This window comes from Bombina bombina, chromosome 5, assembly GCF_027579735.1.
Source record: "Bombina bombina isolate aBomBom1 chromosome 5, aBomBom1.pri, whole genome shotgun sequence".
Lineage (NCBI taxonomy): Eukaryota > Metazoa > Chordata > Amphibia > Anura > Bombinatoridae > Bombina > Bombina bombina.
The window spans coordinates 421,876,890-421,898,659 of NC_069503.1; the positions used below are offsets into that span (position 1 = coordinate 421,876,890).

At 45.5% G+C, this 21,770-nt stretch overlaps 1 protein-coding gene across 2 annotated transcripts in view; it reads left to right on the plus strand.

The window, feature by feature from the left end:
* Positions 1–21,770, plus strand: part of CNOT10 (CCR4-NOT transcription complex subunit 10) — a 359,909-nt gene that overhangs the window by 172,309 nt on the left and 165,830 nt on the right. The window lies entirely within an intron of this gene.

Genomic DNA, 21,770 nt, shown 5'->3' on the forward strand with positions numbered 1-21,770 from the left:
CAGTTAATTTAATATAGGGGATGTGTGGTATGTTCAGATAGCTAAAGCTGAAAAAAACAGACCACTTTTTATTCATGTTACTCGTAGCATTAGTACACCTAAGTAAAATGCACAACTGAAGATACCTCACCCACACCGTTATCAAGTTACCAACTTGCTATACAAGAGTACAACACCTGTGAATGAATAGGTACTGCCCATCTAACAAACCCAGCATTGCCAGTCATATCATATTGAACATCCACAAAAAGACCACCCTTCTGCATATGCTATGATAGAAAGCAGGCAGAAAAAGCACTATATTGTCAATAAAACAAAATATAGTACTTTCAATGTATTGCTCTGGCATGTATCTTAAATTGTTCAAGATAGCACAATAGCAATCTCTCCCAAGTAAATTAAATGGAAAACATTATAGGTAAAAAAAAAATATCAAGCGGCAAGGTGTTAATAGAAGCAGTGAAGAGTATATATTAAAACTTTAATGCGGTTTATTATATCATTATAATGTCTGTACAGATACCCATATTATAACGAGACTGGATCATAGACAGTGCACCTCGCTGAGATCTGTTTAGTAGATTTGCTAAAATACAGTAAGTCCAGACAAGTTATGCCTCTTACAAGTGTATTACCTACAAGATAATCATAGCATAAATGTTAGCACATTGAGTAGATTAAAGTAATTGTGAATCCTAGCGTTTCAAAAACGTTTTACCAGCGCTGAAAATGAGTGCAACCTTAAAGGGACAGTCTAGTCAAAATTAAACTTTCATGATTCAGTTAGGGCACTGGTTTTCAAACCTGTCCTCAGGTCTCCCAAACAGGCTAGGTTTTTGTGATTACCTTGGATGAGAGCAGTTAAAATAAGTGTTTACTACAGCGGATTATTTCACTTATGCTCCTGTTCAGATAGCCTCAAAATGTGGCCTGTTAGTGAGGCCTGAGGACAGGTTTGAAAACCAGTGAGATAGGACATGCAATTTTAAACACCTTTCCAATTTACTTTTATTTTACTTTTATTATCAACTCTTCTTTCTTCTCTTGGTATTCTTTGTTGAAAGCTAAACCTGGGTAGGCTCATATGCTAATTTCTAAGCCATTGAAGACCCCTTCTTATCTCAGTGCATTTAAGCTGTTTTCTCCAACATAGGTGTGTCCGGTCCACGGCGTCATCCTTACTTGTGGGATATTCTCTTCCCCAACAGGAAATGGCAAAGAGCCCAGCAAAGCTGGTCACATGATCCCTCCTAGGCTCCGCCTACCCCAGTCATTCTCTTTGCCGTTGTACAGGCAACATCTCCACGGAGATGGCTTAGAGTTTTTTAGTGTTTAACTGTAGTTTTTATTATTCAATCAAGAGTTTGTTATTTTGAAATAGTGCTGGTATGTACTATTTACTCAGAAACAGAAAAGAGATGAAGATTTCTGTTTGTATGAGGAAAATGATTTTAGCAACCGTAACTAAAATCCATGGCTGTTCCACACAGGACTGTTGAGAGCAATTAACTTCAGTTGGGGGAACAGTGTGCAGTCTCTTGCTGCTTGAGGTATGACACATTCTAACAAGACGATGTAATGCTGGAAGCTGTCATTTTCCCTATGGGATCCGGTAAGCCATGTTTATTACGATGGTAAATAAGGGCTTCACAAGGGCTTATTAAGACTGTAGACTTTTCTGGGCTAAATCGATTCATTATTAACACATATTTAGCCTTGAGGAATCATTTTATCTGGGTATATTGATATTATAATATCGGCAGGCACTGTATTAGACACCTTATTTCTTAGGGGCTTTCCCAAAGCATAAGCAGAGCCTCATTTTCGCGCCGGTGTGGCGCACTTGTTTTTGAGAAGCATGGCATGCAGTCGCATGTGAGAGGAGCTCTGATACTTAGAAAAGACTTTCTGAAGGCGTCATTTGGTATCGTATTCCCCTTTGGGTTTGGTTGGGTCTCAGCAAAGCAGATACCAGGGACTGTAAAGGGGTTAAAGTGTTAAAACGGCTCCGGTTCCGTTATTTTAAGGGTTAAAGCTTCCAAATTTGGTGTGCAATACTTTTAAGGCTTTAAGACACTGTGGTGAAAATTTGGTGAATTTTGTACAATTCCTTCATGTTTTTTCGCAATTGCAGTAATAAAGTGTGTTCAGTTTAAAATTTAAAGTGACAGTAACGGTTTTATTTTAAAACGTTTTTTGTACTTTATTATCAAGTTTATGCCTGTTTAACATGTCTGAACTACCAGATAGACTGAGTTCTGAATGTGGGGAAGCCAGAATTCCTGTTCATTTAAATAAATGTGATTTATGTGATAATGACAATGATGCCCAAGATGATTCCTCAAGTGAGGGGAGTAAGCATGGTACTGCATCATTCCCTCCTTCGTCTACACGAGTCTTGCCCACTCAGGAGGCCCCTAGTACATCTAGCGCGCCAATACTCCTTACTATGCAACAATTAACGGCTGTAATGGATAATTCTGTCAAAAACATTTTAGCCAAAATGAACCCTTGTCAGCGTAAGCGTGGCTGCTCTGTTTTAGTTACTGAAGAGCATGACGACGCTGATATTAATATCTCTGAAGGGCCCCTAACCCAATCTGAGGGGGCCAGGGAGGTTTTGTCTGAGGGAGAAATTACTGATTCAGGGAACATTTCTCAACAGGCTGAACCTGATGTAATTGCATTTAAATTTAAGTTGGAACATCTCCGCATTCTGCTTAAGGAGGTATTATCCACTCTGGATGATTGTGAAAAGTTGGTCATCCCAGAGAAACTATGTAAAATGGACAAGTTCCTAGAGGTGCCGGGGCTCCCAGAAGCTTTTCCTATACCCAAGCGGGTGGCGGACATTGTTAATAAAGAATGGGAAAGGCCCGGTATTCCTTTCGTCCCTCCCCCCATATTTAAAAAATTGTTTCCTATGGTCGACCCCAGAAAGGACTTATGGCAGACAGTCCCCAAGGTCGAGGGAGCGGTTTCTACTTTAAACAAACGCACCACTATACCCATAGAGGATAGTTGTGCTTTCAAAGATCCTATGGATAAAAAATTAGAAGGTTTGCTTAAAAAGATGTTTGTTCAGCAGGGTTACCTTCTACAACCAATTTCATGCATTGTCCCTGTCACTACAGCCGCATGTTTCTGGTTTGATGAGCTGATAAAGGCGCTCAATAGTGATTCTCCTCCTTATGAGGAGATTATGGACAGAATCAATGCTCTCAAATTGGCTAATTCTTTCACCCTAGACGCCACTTTGCAATTGGCTAGGTTAGCGGCTAAGAATTCTGGGTTTGCTATTGTGGCGCGCAGAGCGCTTTGGTTGAAATCTTGGTCGGCTGATGCGTCTTCCAAGAACAAGCTACTAAATATTCCTTTCAAGGGGAAAACGCTGTTTGGCCCTGACTTGAAAGAGATTATCTCTGATATCACTGGGGGTAAGGGCCACGCCCTTCCTCAGGATCGGCCTTTCAAGGCGAAAAATAGACCTAATTTTCGTCCCTTTCGTAAAAACGGACCAGCCCAAAGTGCTACGTCCTCTAAGCAAGAGGGTAATACTTCTCAAGCCAAGCCAGCTTGGAGACCAATGCAAGGCTGGAATAAGGGAAAGCAGGCCAAGAAACCTGCCACTGCTACCAAGACAGCATGAAATATTGGCCCCCGATCCGGGACCGGATCTGGTGGGGGGCAGACTCTCTCTCTTCGCTCAGGCTTGGGCAAGAGATGTTCTGGATCCTTGGGCGCTAGAAATAGTCTCCCAGGGTTATCTTCTGGAATTCAAGGGACTTCCCCCAAGGGGGAGGTTCCACAGGTCTCAGTTGTCTTCAGACCACATAAAAAGACAGGCGTTCTTACATTGTGTAGAAGACCTGTTAAAAATGGGAGTGATTCATCCTGTTCCACTAAGAGAACAAGGGATAGGGTTCTACTCCAATCTGTTCATAGTTCCCAAAAAAGAGGGAACGTTCAGACCAATCTTAGATCTCAAGATCTTAAACAAGTTTCTCAAGGTTCCATCGTTCAAGATGGAAACCATTCGAACTATTCTTCCTTCCATCCAGGAAGGTCAATTCATGACCACGGTGGATTTAAAGGATGCGTATCTACATATTCCTATCCACAAGGAACATCATCGGTTCCTAAGGTTCGCATTCCTGGACAAACATTACCAGTTCGTGGCGCTTCCTTTCGGATTAGCCACTGCTCCAAGGATTTTCACAAAGGTACTAGGGTCCCTTCTAGCGGTGCTAAGACCAAGGGGCATTGCAGTAGTACCTTACCTGGACGACATTCTGATCTTCTACCGATAAATATTCTGGAGCTGAGAGCGATATTCAATGCTCTCAAGGCTTGGCCTCAGCTAGCGAGGACCAAGTTCATACGGTTTCAATCAGACAACATGACGACTGTTGCGTACATCAACCATCAGGGGGGAACAAGGAGTTCCCTAGCGATGGAAGAAGTGACCAAAATCATTCTATGGGCGGAGTCTCACTCCTGCCACCTGTCTGCTATCCACATCCCAGGAGTGGAAAATTGGGAAGCGGATTTTCTGAGTCGTCAGACATTGCATCCGGGGGAGTGGGAACTCCATCCGGAAATCTTTGCCCAAGTCACCCAGCGGTGGGGCATTCCAGACATGGATCTAATGGCCTCTCGTCAGAACTGCAAAGTTCCTTGCTACGGGTCCAGATCCAGGGATCCCAAGGCGGCTCTAGTGGATGCACTAGTAGCACCTTGGACCTTCAAACTAGTTTATGTGTTCCCGCCGTTTCCTCTCATCCCCAGGCTGGTAGCCAGGATCAATCAGGAGAGGGCGTCGGTGATCTTGATAGCTCCTGCGTGGCCACGCAGGACTTGGTATGCAGATCTGGTGAATATGTCATCGGCTCCACCTTGGAAGCTACCTTTGAGACGAGACCTTCTTGTTCAGGGTCCGTTCGAACATCCGAATCTGGTTTCACTCCAGCTGACTGCTTGGAGATTGAACGCTTGATTCTATCGAAGCGAGGATTCTCAGATTCTGTTATTGATACTCTTGTTCAGGCCAGAAAGCCTGTAACTAGAAAGATTTACCACAAGATTTGGAAAAAATATATCTGTTGGTGTGAATCTAAAGGATTCCCTTGGGACAAGGTTAAGATTCCTAAGATTTTATCCTTCCTTCAAGACGGATTAGAAAAAGGATTATCTGCAAGTTCCCTGAAGGGACAGATTTCTGCCTTGTCTGTGTTACTTCACAAAAAGCTGGCAGCTGTGCCAGATGTTCAAGCTTTTGTTCAGGCTCTGGTTAGAATTAAGCCTGTTTACAAACCTTTGACTCCTCCTTGGAGTCTCAATTTAGTTCTTTCAGTTCTTCAGGGGGTTCCGTTTGAACCCTTACATTCCGTTGATATTAAGTTATTATCTTGGAAAGTTTTGTTTTTAGTTGCAATTTCTTCTGCTAGAAGAGTTTCAGAATTATCTGCTCTGCAGTGTTCTCCTCCTTATCTGGTGTTCCATGCAGATAAGGTGGTTTTACGTACTAAACCTGGTTTTCTTCCAAAAGTTGTTTCTAACAAAAACATTAACCAGGAGATTATCGTACCTTCTCTGTGTCCGAAACCAGTTTCAAAGAAGGAACGTTTGTTGCACAATTTGGATGTTGTTCGCGCTCTAAAATTCTATTTAGATGCTACAAAGGATTTTAGACAAACATCTTCCTTGTTTGTTGTTTACTCCGGTAAAAGGAGAGGTCAAAAAGCAACTTCTACCTCTCTCTCCTTTTGGATTAAAAGCATCATCAGATTGGCTTACGAGACTGCAGGACGGCAGCCTCCCGAAAGAATCACAGCTCATTCCACTAGGGCTGTGGCTTCCACATGGGCCTTCAAGAACGAGGCTTCTGTTGATCAGATATGTAGGGCAGCGACTTGGTCTTCACTGCACACTTTTACCAAATTTTACAAGTTTGATACTTTTGCTTCTTCTGAGGCTATTTTTGGGAGAAAGGTTTTGCAAGCCGTGGTGCCTTCCATTTAGGTGACCTGATTTGCTCCCTCCCTTCATCCGTGTCCTAAAGCTTTGGTATTGGTTCCCACAAGTAAGGATGACGCCGTGGACCGGACACACCTATGTTGGAGAAAACAGAATTTATGTTTACCTGATAAATTACTTTCTCCAACGGTGTGTCCGGTCCACGGCCCGCCCTGGTTTTTTTAATCAGGTCTGATATTTTATTTTCTTTAACTACAGTCACCACGGTACCATATGGTTTCTCCTATGCAAATATTCCTCCTTAACGTCGGTCGAATGACTGGGGTAGGCGGAGCCTAGGAGGGATCATGTGACCAGCTTTGCTGGGCTCTTTGCCATTTCCTGTTGGGGAAGAGAATATCCCACAAGTAAGGATGACGCCGTGGACCGGACACACCGTTGGAGAAAGTAATTTATCAGGTAAACATAAATTCTGTTTTTCACAGCTAGTTCATGTGTGCCATATAGTTAACATTGTGCTCACTCCCACTGAGTTACCTAGCACTGATTGGCTAATATGAAAGTCTGTCAAAAGAACTGAAATAAGGGGGCAGTCTGCAGAGGCTTAGATACAAGGTTCTCACAAAAGTAAAAAGGATATTAAAGGGATACTAAACCCAACATTTTTCCTTTCAGGATTCAGATAGAGCATGCAATTTTAAGCAACTTTTGAATTTACTCCTATTATCAATTTCCATTTTAATGGGAGGAGAGTCCACTGCTTCATTCATTACTTGTGGGAATTAAGAACCTGGACAGCAGGAAGAGGCAAAGACACCCCAGCCAAAGGTTTAAATACCTCCCCCACTCCCCTCATCCCCCATTCATTCTTTGCCTTTCGTCACAGGAGGTTGGCAGAGAAGTGTCAGAAGATTCGGAGTAGTCTCTTATGGAGGGTCGTACTCTTCGAAATGGGACTGGAGTTTGAAGTAGTCATGTCAGCCTCTCAGTGAGAGCATGGATGAATGTAAGAGTCCGGAGATGCATGGAGAGTCTTTCTGCGAACCCATCCCGACTCAGATTAACATCTCCAATAGCAATCAGCGTTGACGAGTTTCGCTGCCTGCTTTTATGTTCTCAAGTCCATGTCAGGAGCGATTGCTACTTCCCTGTCACACTTGAAAGGCCGTGTTCCTGTTCCTCATTGTTGATTCTGGTAAGATCGTTTCATTTATATATATATTTATATATATGATAACGTAAGAAGACAGGGTCACAGTGTGGCTTTTTTATCTTTATAGAATCTATGGTAATTCCCTCGGAAGGGGGGTTATTTAACAAGGGGGGAGTTTATTGTGCATAATATTGTTTGTGTTTTATTCTGCATTTGTGTGAGATGAGGCTCTGTCAGTGTGGAACAGTCAGTTCACTTAGCGAGAGATTGAGGCGGGCTTTTTTGGCGCATTCTTCTCTCGAGTGCAGGGGCGGTCCTGCATGGCACTCTATGTGACCGGGTGTGGCCTCTGTAACTTCCTCTTTATCGACCTGAGTTTGGAGTCGAAGCTGTTTCTCGTAGTCCGGGTCTTAGGAGGTGGTGAGTGCCCCGGCCATTGGGATATAAAGGTGCCATTTAACTTTAATCAAGTCCGTAATAAAGGCGCAAGCTATGGAGTACTCTGATATGTTAGAGGATACTTCCTCTTTATCTAAACCGATTAATTGTGTATATTGTGATAAGGTTCCAGTTGAAACTACCTACTCAACTCTGTTCCACATGCTTTGACAATATTGCTATATCTAAAAAGAATAGAATATTTAGAATGACTGAGCCGTCCACCTCAGAAGGGTTTATCCGCCCTGCGCGGTGTGTTTCCTGCAATCATCTCAGATTACACAAGCAGTTCCCCAGGACACTACTAATCCTCCCGCGGGAGGGGCCCTTTTGCCGCGTGACTTTTCCGACCAGTTACAGACAGTGGTTTCTGCGGCCATTAATGCGATGCTTCGCCCTACTAAGCGCAAGCGGAAGGTTCGGCACTTCTATCCGTCTCAGGGGCCTTCGACTCCGCTGGATGTCTCAGATTATCCGCTGAGGACAACTCTGACTTATTGGAGGATGTCGCTTCATGGTCAGAATCGGCTACTTCTAGGCCTCCGTCCGTGGAGGAACCAAATTTTATGTTTAAAATGGAGCATTTGCGCTTCCTGCTGAAAGAGGTGCTTGCTACGTTGGAGGTACCGTAACCGAAACTACAGGAGGAACCATCGATCCCTAAACCTGATAGGGTTGTATGAGGACAGGGTAGTGCCTTAGGCCTTCCCGGTTCCCATCAAGATGGCTAATATTATTAAAAATGAATGGGAGAAACTTGGCTCGTCCTATTCCCCTCCTCTTCTTTTGAAAAGCTATTCCCCGTTCCGGACTGGCAGGTGCGGCTACCTACTGGTGGGACGCTCTGTCAGCTATGGTCAAGGTGGACACTCCTCTTGATGAGATTCAGGAACGAATTAAGGCCTTAAGGGTAGCGCATTCATTCATTTGTGATGCTTACATGCAGATTATTCACCTGAATGCTAAGACATCAGGTTTTTCTGTTTTAGCCCGCAGGGCTTTTATGGTTAAAGTCGTGGTCTGCTGACATGTCTTCCAAGTCTTATTTTCATTCCCTTCCGTTCAATCTATCTATAGGGTACTTATAGAGCGCAAACTAATCACCCGTGAGGGTCTCAAGGCGCTAAGGTAAAGCAGATAGGGGGAAGGGGGGGAGGGGATGGGCGTTCAGTCGAAGAGCCAGGTTTTGAGGTCCTTTCTAAACTTTGTAAGGGAGGTGGATTGTCTGAGGTGCAGCGGGAGGGTGTTCCATGTCTTTGCTGCTATGTGGGAGGAGGATCTTCCGCCCGTTGTGGCCGATCATAGTTGTCTGGCGGGGGTGTATAAATGTACGCAGTGGTTTATGTATTTGGGTCCGATGTTGTGTAGGGCCTTGAATGCGTGGGTAAGAAACTTGAAGGTGATTCTCTTGTTGATGGGGAGCCAGTGAAGGTTACTTAGGTGTTTGGTGATGTGGCATTGGAGAGGGATGTCGAGGATAAGTCAGGATGAGGTGTTCTGGATGCATTGGAGTCTCTTTTGGAGTTTGATGGTGGAGTCGGCGTAGAGTGCGTTGCCATAGTCCAACCGGCTGCTGACAAGGGCGTGGGTGACTGTTTTCCTGGTTTCGGTAGGGATCCACTTGAAGATTTTTTGTAGCAGATGCAGGATGTGGAAGCATGTTGAGGTTGATTTGTCAGTTCATGGAGATGTGATGAGTCCAGGATGAAGCCTAGATTTCGTGCATGGTCGGTTGTGGTTGGAGGGTGACCGAGGGCTGTGGGCCACCAGAAGTCATCCCAGGCGGATTTATTGGGTCCGAGGAGGAGGACTTCGGTTTTGTCTGTGTTTGAGCTGGTTGTCATTCATCCAGGTGGTGATTTCTGTCAGGCCTTTGTGGACATTCTTTTTGGCAGTGGTGGGATCTCGGGTGAGTGAGATGATTAACTGGGTGTCGTCAGCGTAGGAGACGATGTTGAGGTTGTGGTGTCAGACGATGGCTGCGAGAGGGGCCATGTAGATGTTGAAGAGGGTGGGGCTCAGCGAAGAGCCTTGCGGTACACCACAGTTGACTGGTGTGGGTTTGGAGGAGAAGGGAGGTAGTCTGACTTTTTGGGTCCTGCCCGTGAGGAAGGAGGTGATCCATTACAGGGCTTTGCTGCATAAGCCGGCGTCGTGTAGGCGGGTGCAGAGGGTGTTGTGGACGACAGGGTCAAAGGCTGCTTCTGAAGCCGGATTGGGAGTGGTCCAGGGTGTGGTTGGCCTCAATGTGGTCAATAAGTTGCGAGTTGATGGACTTCTCTATGACTTTGGCCGGGAAGGGGACTAGAGAGATGGGGGGTAGTTATTCGGGTCTGTGGGGTCTGCTGAGGGCTTCTTCAGCAGGGGTTTCAGTTCTGCGTGCTTCCAGACATCCGGGAAGGTGCCGGTTTTGATGGAGCAGTTGATCGTGCAGCAGAGTTCAGGGGCGATGGTGTTGCTTGCTTTGTTAAATATGTGATGAGGGCATGGGTCTGAGGGTGCGCTGGAGTGGATGGATTTCATGATTCATGTCCTCTGTGGTGAGGGGGCTCCAGATAGTCCGTGTGGGGGGGGCAAATTTGGGAGGGGTGTAGGGGAGTGGGTGGTGGAATTTGAGTTATGAGGTGTGAAACTGTCATAGATGTCGAGGATCTTGCGGTGGAAGTGGGCAGCGAGGGTATTGCAGAGGTCCTGGGAGGGTGGGATGTTGGTGGTGTCGCTGTTAGGTTTAGAGAATTCCTTGATGACTGAGAACAACTCCTTGCTGTTGTGTGCATTAGAGTTGATTTTGTCTTGGATGGCTCCTTTTTTGGCGGTTTTTATGAGGTGGTGGTGGGTGGTGATTGCTTCCTTAAAGGCAGCTTTTTCCAGAAGGGTCTTGCTGGGTCTCCAGGCTCTTTCCAATCGTCTGCAGTGGCGTTTGGAGTCCTGAAGGGCTGGGGTGAACCAACTGGCCTTGTTGGTGGTTTGGCGGCTAGACGGTTTTTTAAGGGGGGCAACGATGTTGGAGCAGTCTGTAATCCAGAGGTGGAGGTTGTGGGTGGACGAGTTGGCGTCTGTGGAGGTAGGTGGGGAGGATTTGTTTAGGGTGCGGTGTAGTTGGTCTTGGGTGATGATCCAGTTTCTGCGGGGGCGGGCGGTACTGTCGGAGGTGGGTGGTGGGTTTGTTGAAGGTGAAGTGTATGCAGTGGTGGTCAGTCCAGAGGAGTTTGGTGATGTTATTGACTGAGATGTGGTTGCCTAACAAGAAGATCGGGTTGAGGTTGTGGCCGGCTGCGTGGGTTGGGTAATTTACGAGTTGCTTCAGTCCGATGGTTCTGAGGTTTTCCAGGAGGGTGGAGGTGTTGTGATCGTTGGAGTTATCAAGATGGAAGTTGAGGTAACTGAGGAGGATGTAGTCCATTGAGGCGAGGGCATGGGGTGCGATGTGGTCTGTGATGGAGTTGCAGAAGGCAGGACGAGGTCCGCGATGTCTGTAGCGGAGGGTGGTGTTGGGGTTGATCTGGATCTTGAAGTGTAGGTGTTATAGGCCTGGTGAGTGGTCGTCAGAGCTTGTTGCGACTTTGATGGTGTGTTTGTGGATGATAGCGATGCCTCCTCCAGGTCGGTTGCTGCGGTCTTTGTGGCAGATCTTGTAGCCTTCGGGTATTGCAGTGTTCAAGGGGAAAGTTTTGTTTGGCCCAGGCCTTGATTCCATTATTATGGTCACGGGTGGCAAGGGTGCCTTCTTGCCTCAGGATAAGAAGACTAAACCTAAGGGGTCTACTTTTCATCCCTTCCGTGAGGACAAGTCTCAGCGCCAGCAGCCTGCCACAAAGTCTGAGCAGTCCAAGGGATCTTGGAAGCCAGCTAATTATTGGAACAAGTCCAAGCAGAACAAGAAGCCCGCCGAGCCAGTCAGCATGAAGGGGCGGCCCCCAATCCGTCCTCGGTTCTGTCAGGGTGCCAGGAATCAGACTGAGACGAGAAGTGCAAAAATAATCACACCTTTATTAATAGCAAAAAATAATAAAAAGTCCACATGTCAAATAACAAGCCAGGAGTCAAAACCAGAGCTGGTAGTCAGACGAGCCGAGTCAGGAGCCAAAGCGAATAGTCAGACGAGCTGGAATCAGGAACAAGGAACACTGCAAAGTCAGGAACAAGCCAGGGATCAGGAACCAGGAAGGACGTCAGGCAGCCAGGTAATACACGGGAACTCTCACAAACAGGTCTGAGACAACGCAAAGGCAAAGCATACTGAACAGAGGCCCTTTAAATAAAAAGTGATGACATCACAATTCTGAGACTGCATCCTGTCTCACATGGATGATGCACACTAGTCTGGCCATAAAAGCAAGTGCAGGAAATGAGCTGCATCCCCCACAATGCACCATAGTCAGGAAGAGAGGTGAGTAAAATGGCTGCCAGCAGCACATGGCAAACACACAACAGGGAAAAACCCTGACAGGTTCCTCCTGTCAAACACATATATTCAAGACCAGAGAAGAGAGAAGCCTTCCTGGGGTGTGTGAGGGATCTCTCATCTCTCTGAGTAATCGTCCCAGCCCCTCCGGCAGAAAGAGGTCTGGGGTATTCAAACCTTTTCGTGGTCCCAAAGGAGGACGACACGTTTCATCCAATTCTGGACCTAAAGGCCCTAAACAAGTTTTTGTCTGTTCCATCGTTCAAAATGGACACGATCAGGCCAATTTTGCCCCTGGTTCAAGAGGGGCAATTTAGGACGACTATAGACCTGAAGGACGCTTACCTTTACGTTCCAATCCACAAAGATCACGTCAGGTTTTTAAGATTTGCCTTCCTGGATCAGCCCTTCTGTTTGGTCTGGCTACTGCACCAAGAGTCTTTACAAAGGTTCTGAGAGCTCTACTCGCGAGGGCCAGAGGGATTGCTGTGGCACCTTATCTGGATGATATCCTGGTCCAGGCTCCGTCCTACAGTCTAGTGGAGGATCACTCGAGGGCTCTCCTCCTTCGATCCCACGGGTGGAAGATAAGCGAAGGAAAGAGTTCCTTAGTCCCCAGCAACAGTGTGGAATTCTTGGGTACAATAATAGATTCTTTAGTCATGAAGATATTCTTGACAGATCAGAGACGTTGCAAGCTTGCGTACAACTGCCTAGCTCTCCAGACATCCTCCAGGACATCTGTAGCCAGGTACATGGAGGTGAAAGGGCTTATGGTATCCAGCATAGACGTCATTCCATTCGCCAGGTTCCATTTCGGACCTCTTCAGCTATGCATGTTGAGACAATGGAATGGCGATCATTCAGATCTGTCCCAAAAGATATCTCTGGACAGACCGATGAGGGAGTCCCTCTCTTGGTGGTCCCGACCGGGGCAGCTGTCTCAGGGGACATCCTATTTGAGACCATCCTGGTAGATTGTGACCACGGATAAAAGTCTATCAGGGTGGGGAGCTGTTTGGGGTACCAGAAAGGCACAGGGCAGATGGACTCGAGAGGAATCGAGCCTACCTATAAATATTCTGGACCTTCAAGCGATATTCAACGCTCTGAGGGCTTCGCCTCCCTTGGGGTCGTCCCGATTCATTAGATTACTGTCGGACATTTCCTTGGTGGCTTACATAAATCATCAGGGGGGACAAGAAGTTCCCTAGCCATGAGGGAAGTATCTCGGATTCTGGAATGGGCAGAAACAATTGTTAGCTCTCACCGATCCACATTCCGGGATGGGAAGTGGATTTTCTGAGCAGACAGACATTTCATCCAGGGGAATGGTCTCTCCATCCCGAAGTGTTCCCGGAGATCTGCAACAGATGGTGGACGCCGGAGATAGATCTCATGGCGTCCAGACTCAACTACAAGCTATCCAGATATGGGTCGCGATCCAGGGATCCCCAGGCAGAACTGATAGATGCCTTGGCGGTGCCATGGGATTTCAACCTAATCTACATATTTCCACCGTTGCCTCTTCTACCTCGTGTAGTGGCCCGCATCAAGCAGGAGCAAGCTTTGGCTATTCTGATTGCTCCGTTGTGGCCGCGGAGTATGTGGTTTGTGGATGTCATCTCCTCCATGGAGGTTACCTTGTCGCAGGGATCTGCTGGTTCAAGGTCCTTTCCTTCATCAAAATCTTGATTCTCTAAGGCTGACTGTGTAGAGATTGAACGTCTAGTCTTAGCCAAGAGAGTATTCTCGGAGAGAGTGATTGACACTCTCGTTCAGGCCTGGAAGCCAGTCACTCAAAGCATCTACCACAAGGTGTGGAGGACCTACTTGTCCTGGTGTGAGGAACAAGGATGCCTCTGGCACAGGGTCCGGGTATCCAGGATTTTGGCCTTCCTCCAGGACGGTCTGGATAAGGGTCTTGCCGCCAGTTCCCTAAGGGACAAATCTCGGCTTTGTCTGTACTGTTGCATAAGAAGCTTGCAGAGCTTCCTGACATTCAAACCTTTGTTCAGGCTCTAGTTAGGATCAGAACGGTCTTTAGGAATTCGGCTCCTCCTTGGAGCTTAAACTTGGTTCTTAAGGTTTTGCAGAGGGCTCTGTTTAAGCCTATGCATGCGCTTGACATTAAGATCCTTTCATGGAAAGTCCTATTCCTACTAGCTATTGCATCGGCACGCAAAGTCCTGAGTTGGCGGCCTTGCAATGTGAGCCTCCCTACTTAGTTTTTCACGCCGATAAGGCTGTTCTGTGCACTGGATTGGGTTTTCTTCCCAAGGTGGTGTCAAGTCGTAACATCAATCAGGAAATAGTAGTTCCTTCTTTGTGTCCTAACCCTTCTTCTTCAAAGGAGAAGTTACTTCATAATCTGGACGTGGTTTTATCCTTGAAGTTTTATCTTCAGGCCACAAAGGAGTTCAGACAGACTTCGTCCTTATTTGTTGTGTATTCAGGGAAGCGCAGCGGCAGAGGGTGTATGATCCGTCTGGTATATGAGACAGCGGGACACAAGCCTCCTCAGAGGTTTACTGCTCACTCAACTAGAGCTGTAGCCTCTTCTTGTGCCTTTAAGAATGAGGGCTCTATGGAGCAGATTTGTAAAGCAGCCACTTGGTCCTCTCTACATACTTTTGCAAAATTGTATAAATTTGATGTCTTTGCTTCGGCGGAAGCAGCTTTTGGGAGAAAGGTTCTGCAGGCTGTGGTGCCCTCAGTTGTTCCCACAAGTAATGAATGAAGCAGTGGACTCTCCTCCCATTAAGATGGAAAACATAAATTATACTTAACTGATAATTTCATTTCCATCTGTGGGAGGAGAGTCCACTGCTCCCGCCCGTTTCTCCGGGGGGGCGGACCTAAATTTAATTTTCTTCTGCCACCATTTATACCCTTATATTCTCCTACTGTTCCTTGTTCCCTTGGCAGAATGACTGGGGCTGGGGATGAGTGGAGGAGGTATTTAAGCCTTTGGCTGGGATGTCTTTGCCTCCTCCTGGTGGCCAGGTTCTTAATTCCCAGAAGTAATGAATGAAGCAGTGGACTCTCCTCCCACAGATGGAAATGAAATTATCAGGTATGCATAATTTGTTTTCTCCAACATTGGTGTGTCTGGTCCACGGCGTCATCCATTACTTGTGGGATATTCTCCTCCCCTACAGGGAAAGGCAAGGAGAGCACACAGCAAGAGCTGTCCATATAGCTCCCCCTCTGGCTCCGCCCCCCAGTCATTCTCCTTGCCGCTCTGAACAAGTACACCTTCCCAGTCAGGAAGGGCCTTTCACTGTATTAGGCAGAGCCTCATTTTCGCGCCATTATTGCACAGTTTCTTTTAAGTACAGTGCATGCAGATGCATGTGAGAGGGTCTGGTGTCCACTGAAAAAGTTCCTAGAAGGCTTGAAATACCCCCCTGGGATAGTTGAAGTCACAACAAAGGCTGTGGCTGGGACTGTAGCGGGGTTAAAATTGCAAACGGCTCCAGTTTCCACATTTTAAGGGCTAACAGCTTGAAAATTGGGGTGCAATACTTTGATTGCATTAAGACACTGTGGTGAAAATTTGGTAAAGATTGGATAATTCCTTCATAGTTTTTCACATATTCAGTAATAAAGTGTGCCCTGTTTAACATTTAAAGAGACAGTAACGGTTTTGTTTTAAAACGGTTTTTTGTACTTTATTAACCAGTTTAAGCCTGTTTAACATGTCTGTACCTTCTGATAGATCATGTTCTGTATGTATGGAAGCCAATGTGGTTCCCCCTTCAAATATATGTGATAATTGTGCCATAGCGTCCAAACACAGTAAGGACAGTATTGTCACAAATAGTAAGGTTGCCCAGGATGATTCCTCAGATGAAGGAAGTAGAGATAGTTCTACATCTTCTCCTTCTGTGTCTATACCAGTTATGCCCGCGCAGGCGACCCCTAGTACTTCTAGCGCGCCAATGCTTGTTACTATGCAACAATTGACGGCAGTAATGGATAACTCCATAGCTAATATTTTATCCAAAATGCCAGCATTTCAGAGAAAGCGCGATTGCTCTGTTTTAAACACTGTAGAGCAGGAGGGCGCTGATGATAATTTTTCTGTCATACCCTCACACCAGTCTGAAGTGGCAGTGAGGGAGGGTTTCTCAGATGGAGAAATTTCTGATACAGGAAGAATTTCTCAGCAGGCAGAACCTGATGTTGTGACATTTAAATTTAAATCAGAGCATCTCCACGCATTACTTAAGGAGGTGCTATCTACTCTGGATGATTGTGACAATCTGGTCATCCCAGAAAACTTGTGCAAGATGGACAAGTTCCTAGAGGTCCCGGTGCACCCTGATGCCTTTCCGATACCTAAACGGGTGGCGGACATAGTGAATAAGGAGTGGGAGAAGCCAGGCATACCTTTTGTCCCTCCTCCTATATTTAAGAAATTGTTCCCTATGGTCGACCCCAGGAAGGACATATGGCAAACAGTCCCTAAGGTCGAGGGGGCGGTTTCTACACTAGCCAAACGCACGACCATTCCCATTGAGGACAATTGTGTTTTCAAAGATCCTATGGATAAAAAATTGGAGGGTTTGCTTAAAAAGATTTTTGTACAGGTTACCTCCTTCAACCTATTTCGTGCATTATTCCTGTCACTACAGCGGCGTGGTTCTGGTTCGAGGAACTGGAAAAGTCGCTCAGTAGGGAGACTCCGTATGAGGAAGTCATGGACAGAATTCACACACTTAAGTTAGCTAATTCCTTTATTTTAGATGCCGCTTTGCAGTTAGCGAGATTAGCGGCGAAAAATTCAGGGTTTGCAATTGTGGCGCGCAGAGCGCTCTGGCTAAAGTCTTGGTCGGCGGATGTATCTTCCAAGACAAAATTGCTTAATATCCCTTTCAAAGGTAAGACCCTTTTTGGGCCAGAATTGAAAGAAATTATTTCAGACATCACTGGGGGAAAGGGCCATGCCCTCCCACAGGATAGGCCTTTCAAGGCTAAGAATAAGTCCAATTTTCGTTCCTTTCGCAATTTCAGGAACGGACCGGCTTCTAACTCGGCAGCCTCTAGACAAGAGGGTAACGCTTCCCAGACTAAACCAGCTTGGAAACCAATGCAAGGCTGGAATAAGGGTAAACAGGCCAAGAAGCCTGCTGCTGCTACCAAGACAGCATGAAGGGGTAGCCCCCGATCCGGGACCGGATCTAGTAGGGGACAGACTCTCTCTCTTTGCTCAGGCTTGGGCAAGAGATGTTCAGGATCCCTGGACACTAGAAATAGTCTCTCAGGGTTATCTTCTAGAATTCAAGGAACTACCCCCAAGGGGAAGGTTCCACATTTCTCACTTATCTTCAAACCAAATAAGTAGACAGGCATTCTTACATTGTGTAGAAGACCTGTTAAAGATGGGAGTGATACACCCAGTTCCAACTGTGGAACAAGGTCAGGGGTTTTTACTCAAATCTGTTTGTAGTTCCCAAAGAAGAGGGAATTTTCAGACCAATTCTGGATTTAAAAATTCTAAACAAATTTCTCAGAGTTCCATCGTTCAAAACGGAAACCATTCGAACAATTTTACCTACAATCCAGGAGGGTCAATATATGACTACCGTGGATTTAAAGGATGCGTATCTACATATTCCTATCCACAAAGATCATCATCAGTTACTAAGGTTCGCCTTTCTGGACAAACATTATCAGTTTGTGGCTCTCCCATTCGGACTAGCCACTGCTCCCAGAATTTTCACAAAGGTGCTCGGGTCCCTTCTAGCGGTTCTAAGACCAAGGGGCATTGCAGTGGCACCTTATCTGGACGACATTCTAATTCAAGCGTCGTCTCTTTCCAAGGCAAAGGCTCATACAGACATTGTTCTAGCCTTTCTCAGATTTCACGGGTGGAAGTTGAACGTAGAAAAGAGTTCCCTGTCTCCGTCGACAAGAGTTCCCTTTTTGGGAACAATAATAGATTCTTTTGAAATGAAGATCTTCCTGACAGAAGTCAGAAAGTCAAAGCTTCTAAACGCTTGTCAAGTTCTTCTCTCTATTCTGCAGCCTTCCATAGCTCAGTGCATGGAAGTAGTAGGGTTGATGGTTGCAGCAATGGACATAGTACCTTTTGCTCAAATTCATCTAAGACCATTACAACTGTGCATGCTCCAGTAGACAGGATCACCTGTCTCAGGGAATGAGTTTCTGCAGACCAAAGTGGGTCATTGTCACGACCGACGCCAGTCTATCAGGCTGGGGCGCGGTCTGGGATTCCCTGAAAGCTCAGGGTTTATGGTCTCGGGAAGAGTCTCTTCTCCCCGATCAACATCCTGGAACTGAGAGCGATATTCAATGCTCTCCGGGCTTGGCCTCATCTAGCGAAGGCCGGATACATAAGATTCCAGTCAGATAACATGACGACTGTAGCTTACATCAACCATCAGGGAGGAACAAGGAGTTCCTTGGCGATGAGAGAGGTATCCAAGATCATCAAATGGGCGGAGGATCACTCCTGACACCTATCTGCAATCCACATCCCAGGAGTAGACAACTGGGAGGCAGATTATCTGAGTCGTCAGATTTTCTATCCGGGGGAGTGGGAACTCCACCCGGAGGTGTTTGCCCAGTTGACTCAATTATGGGGCATTCCAGACATGGATCTGATGGCGTCTCGTCAGAACTTCAAGGTTCCTTGCTACGGGTCCAGATCCAGGGATCCCAAGGCCACTCTAGTGGATGCATTAGTGGCGCCTTGGTCGTTCAACCTAGCTTATGCGTTTCCACCGTTCCCTCTCCTTCCCAGGCTTGTAGCCAGGATAAAACAGGAGAAGGCCTCAGTGATTCTGATAGCTCCTGCGTGGCCGCGCAGGACTTGGTATGCAGACCTGGTGAATATGTCATCGGCTCCACCATGGAAGCTACCTTTGAGACAGGATCTTCTAGTACATGGTCCATTCGAACATCCAAATCTAATTTCTCTGCAGCTTACTGCTTGGAAATTGAACGTTTGATTTTATCCAAGCGTGGGTTTTCAGAAAACCTGTGTCTAGAAAGATTTACCATAAAATATGGAAAAGATATATCTGTTGGTGTGAATCCAAGGGATTCTCCTGGAGTAAGATTAAAATTCCTAAGATCCTCTCCTTTCTCCAAGAAGGTTTGGATAAGGGATTGTCAGCGAGTTCTCTAAAAGGACAGATTTCTGCTTTATCTGTCTTGTTATACAAACGACTGGCAGCTGTGCCAGAGGTACAAGCTTTTGTACAGGCTTTGGTCAGAATCAAACCTGTTTACAGACCCTTGACTCCTCCTTGGAGTCTAAATTTAGTTCTTTCAGTTCTTCAGGGGGTTCCGTTTGAACCCTTACATTCCATAGATATCAAGTTGCTATCTTGGAAAGTTCTGTTTTTGGTTGCTATTTCTTCTGCTAGAAGAGTTTCTGAATTATCTGCTTTGCAGTGTGATCCACCCTATCTGGTGTTCCATTCAGATAAGGTTATTTTGCGTACCAAGCCTGGTTTTCTTCCAAAAGTTGTTTCCAACAAGAATATTAACCAGGAAATAGTTGTTCCTTCTCTGTGCCCGAATCCAGTTTCAAAGAAGGAACGTTTGTTACACAATTTAGATGTAGTCCGTGCTTTAAAGTTCTATTTAGAAGCAACAAAGAATTTTAGACAAACCTCATCCTTGTTTGTCGTTTACTCTGGTAAGAGGAGAGGACAAAAAGCTATTGCTACCTCTCTTTCTTTCTGGCTGAAAAGCATTATCCGATTGGCTTATGAGACTGCCGGACGGCAGCCTCCTGAACGAATCACAGCTCACTCCACTAGGGCTGTGGCTTCCACATGGGCCTTCAAGAACAAGGCTTCTGTTAATCAGATATGTAAGGCAGCGACTTGGTCTTCTCTGCACACTTTTGCCAAATTTTACAAATTTGATATTTTTGCTTCTTCGGAGGCTGTTTTTGGGGGAAAGGTTTTGCAAGCCGTGGTGCCTTCTGTTTAGGTAACCTGATTTGCTCCCTCCCTTCATCCGTGTCCTAAAGCTTTGGTATTGGTTCCCACAAGTAATGGATGACACCGTGGACCGGACACACCAATGTTGGAGAAAACCTGATAAATTACTTTCTCCAACGGTGTGTCCGGTCCACGGCCCGCCCTGGTTTGAAAAATTTTTCTTTTTCTTTATACACTACAGTCACCACGGCACCCTATAGTTTCTCCTTTTTCTCCTAACCGTCGGTCGAATGACTGGGGGGCGGAGACAGAGGGGGAGCTATATGGACAGCTCTTGCTGTGTGCTCTCCTTGCCTTTCCCTGTAGGGGAGGAGAATATCCCACAAGTAATGGATGACGCCGTGGACCGGACACACCGTTGGAGAAAGTAATTTATCAGGTAAGCATAAATTCTGTTTTTTCTTCGTTCTCTTGCCATCTTTATTTAAAAAGCAGAAATATAATTCTTAGGAGCCAGTCCATTTTAGGTTCAGCGCCCTGGATAGTGCTTGCTTATTGATAGCTACATTTAGCAAACCAATAAGCAAGCATACATTTCTGCTTTTTAAATAAAGATAGCAAGAGAACGAAGAAAAATTAATAGGAGTAAATTAGAAAGTTTCTTAAAATTGCATGCTCTATCTGATTATCATTAAAGAGAAAATTGGGTTTAGTATCCCTTTAATATAACCGTGTTTGTGCAAAACTGGAAAATGGGTAACAAGGGGGTTATCTATCTTTTTAAACAATAAAACATTTCAAGTAGACTGTCCCTTCAAATCATTTTTAAAAAAATGTTTTCTTTCCTAAGATATGGATAGTCCATGACGTCATTCAATTACTAGTGGGAATATCACTCCTGGCCAGCAGGATGCGTCAAAATATCACTCCCCTACCCATAATCCCCAGTCATTCTCTTTGCCTCCGTCAATGGAGGAGGTTTAGTTTGGTGTCTGAAGAAATTAATACCTTTTTCTGGTACTTTTCCCTGCAAGCAAGGATTTGTGTTTAGCTAAGTCCAAGTGGTGGCTTTTAAGCAGTTAGGCAGTTGTGATGTAGTCCTTGCTTTGTTTCCTAGCACATTGCTGCCCATGGTACAGAAAGCCAGAGTTGGTTACTCTGTTCTTTCTTTTTCTACAGGTCTCTATAAGGAGTATGTGTCCTTTCACACCTTGTGAGCTGTCTTCCTGCCAGACAGCTAGACTGCAGGTCAGTGCTTTTTATCTTCTAGGTCTTGAAGACTTGCACTTCAGAAGAATAGTAGATTGGGAAATTTTTAAAATCCTTTATACAGGATTTTATTTGGCAGTGGGAAGGCACAATATGTATGTTAAGACTAGGGATTAATCCTCCCTTTATTGGGACGTTTTTCCTCTTTGGGCTAATGTTGTTGAAATACTTTATTAGTATGTGTGTGGGGCTTCTGTTTTATACAGGGATGTATGTATAAACTTAAAATTTGGCAGTTGGTTTTCTTTGCTTGCTTATCTAGAACAGAGTAAATGACAAACTAGCTGCAGCTACTTGCATCTTATGTTGTAGGCAGAGGGAAACGCACGCCTTTTACTTGCTGCGTCGTTTCCTCTCTGCCGGTCATGTGACTTCTCTCTGCTGTCGGATATTCACGGAGCAGAGCAGCGTCATTGAATTTCAGTCTCTTCAGTATACAATCGTTTTAGAGACTTCTGGCAGCCAAATTGTGGTATTAAAAATCCTTAAAATGACAGTGTATTTAAAAAAATTCTACTATTTGGGGAATTTTTCATTTAGTATTATGGACATGGATCACAATTGTGTTTTTGACAGATACTTGTTATGCCTAGAGGCACAAATT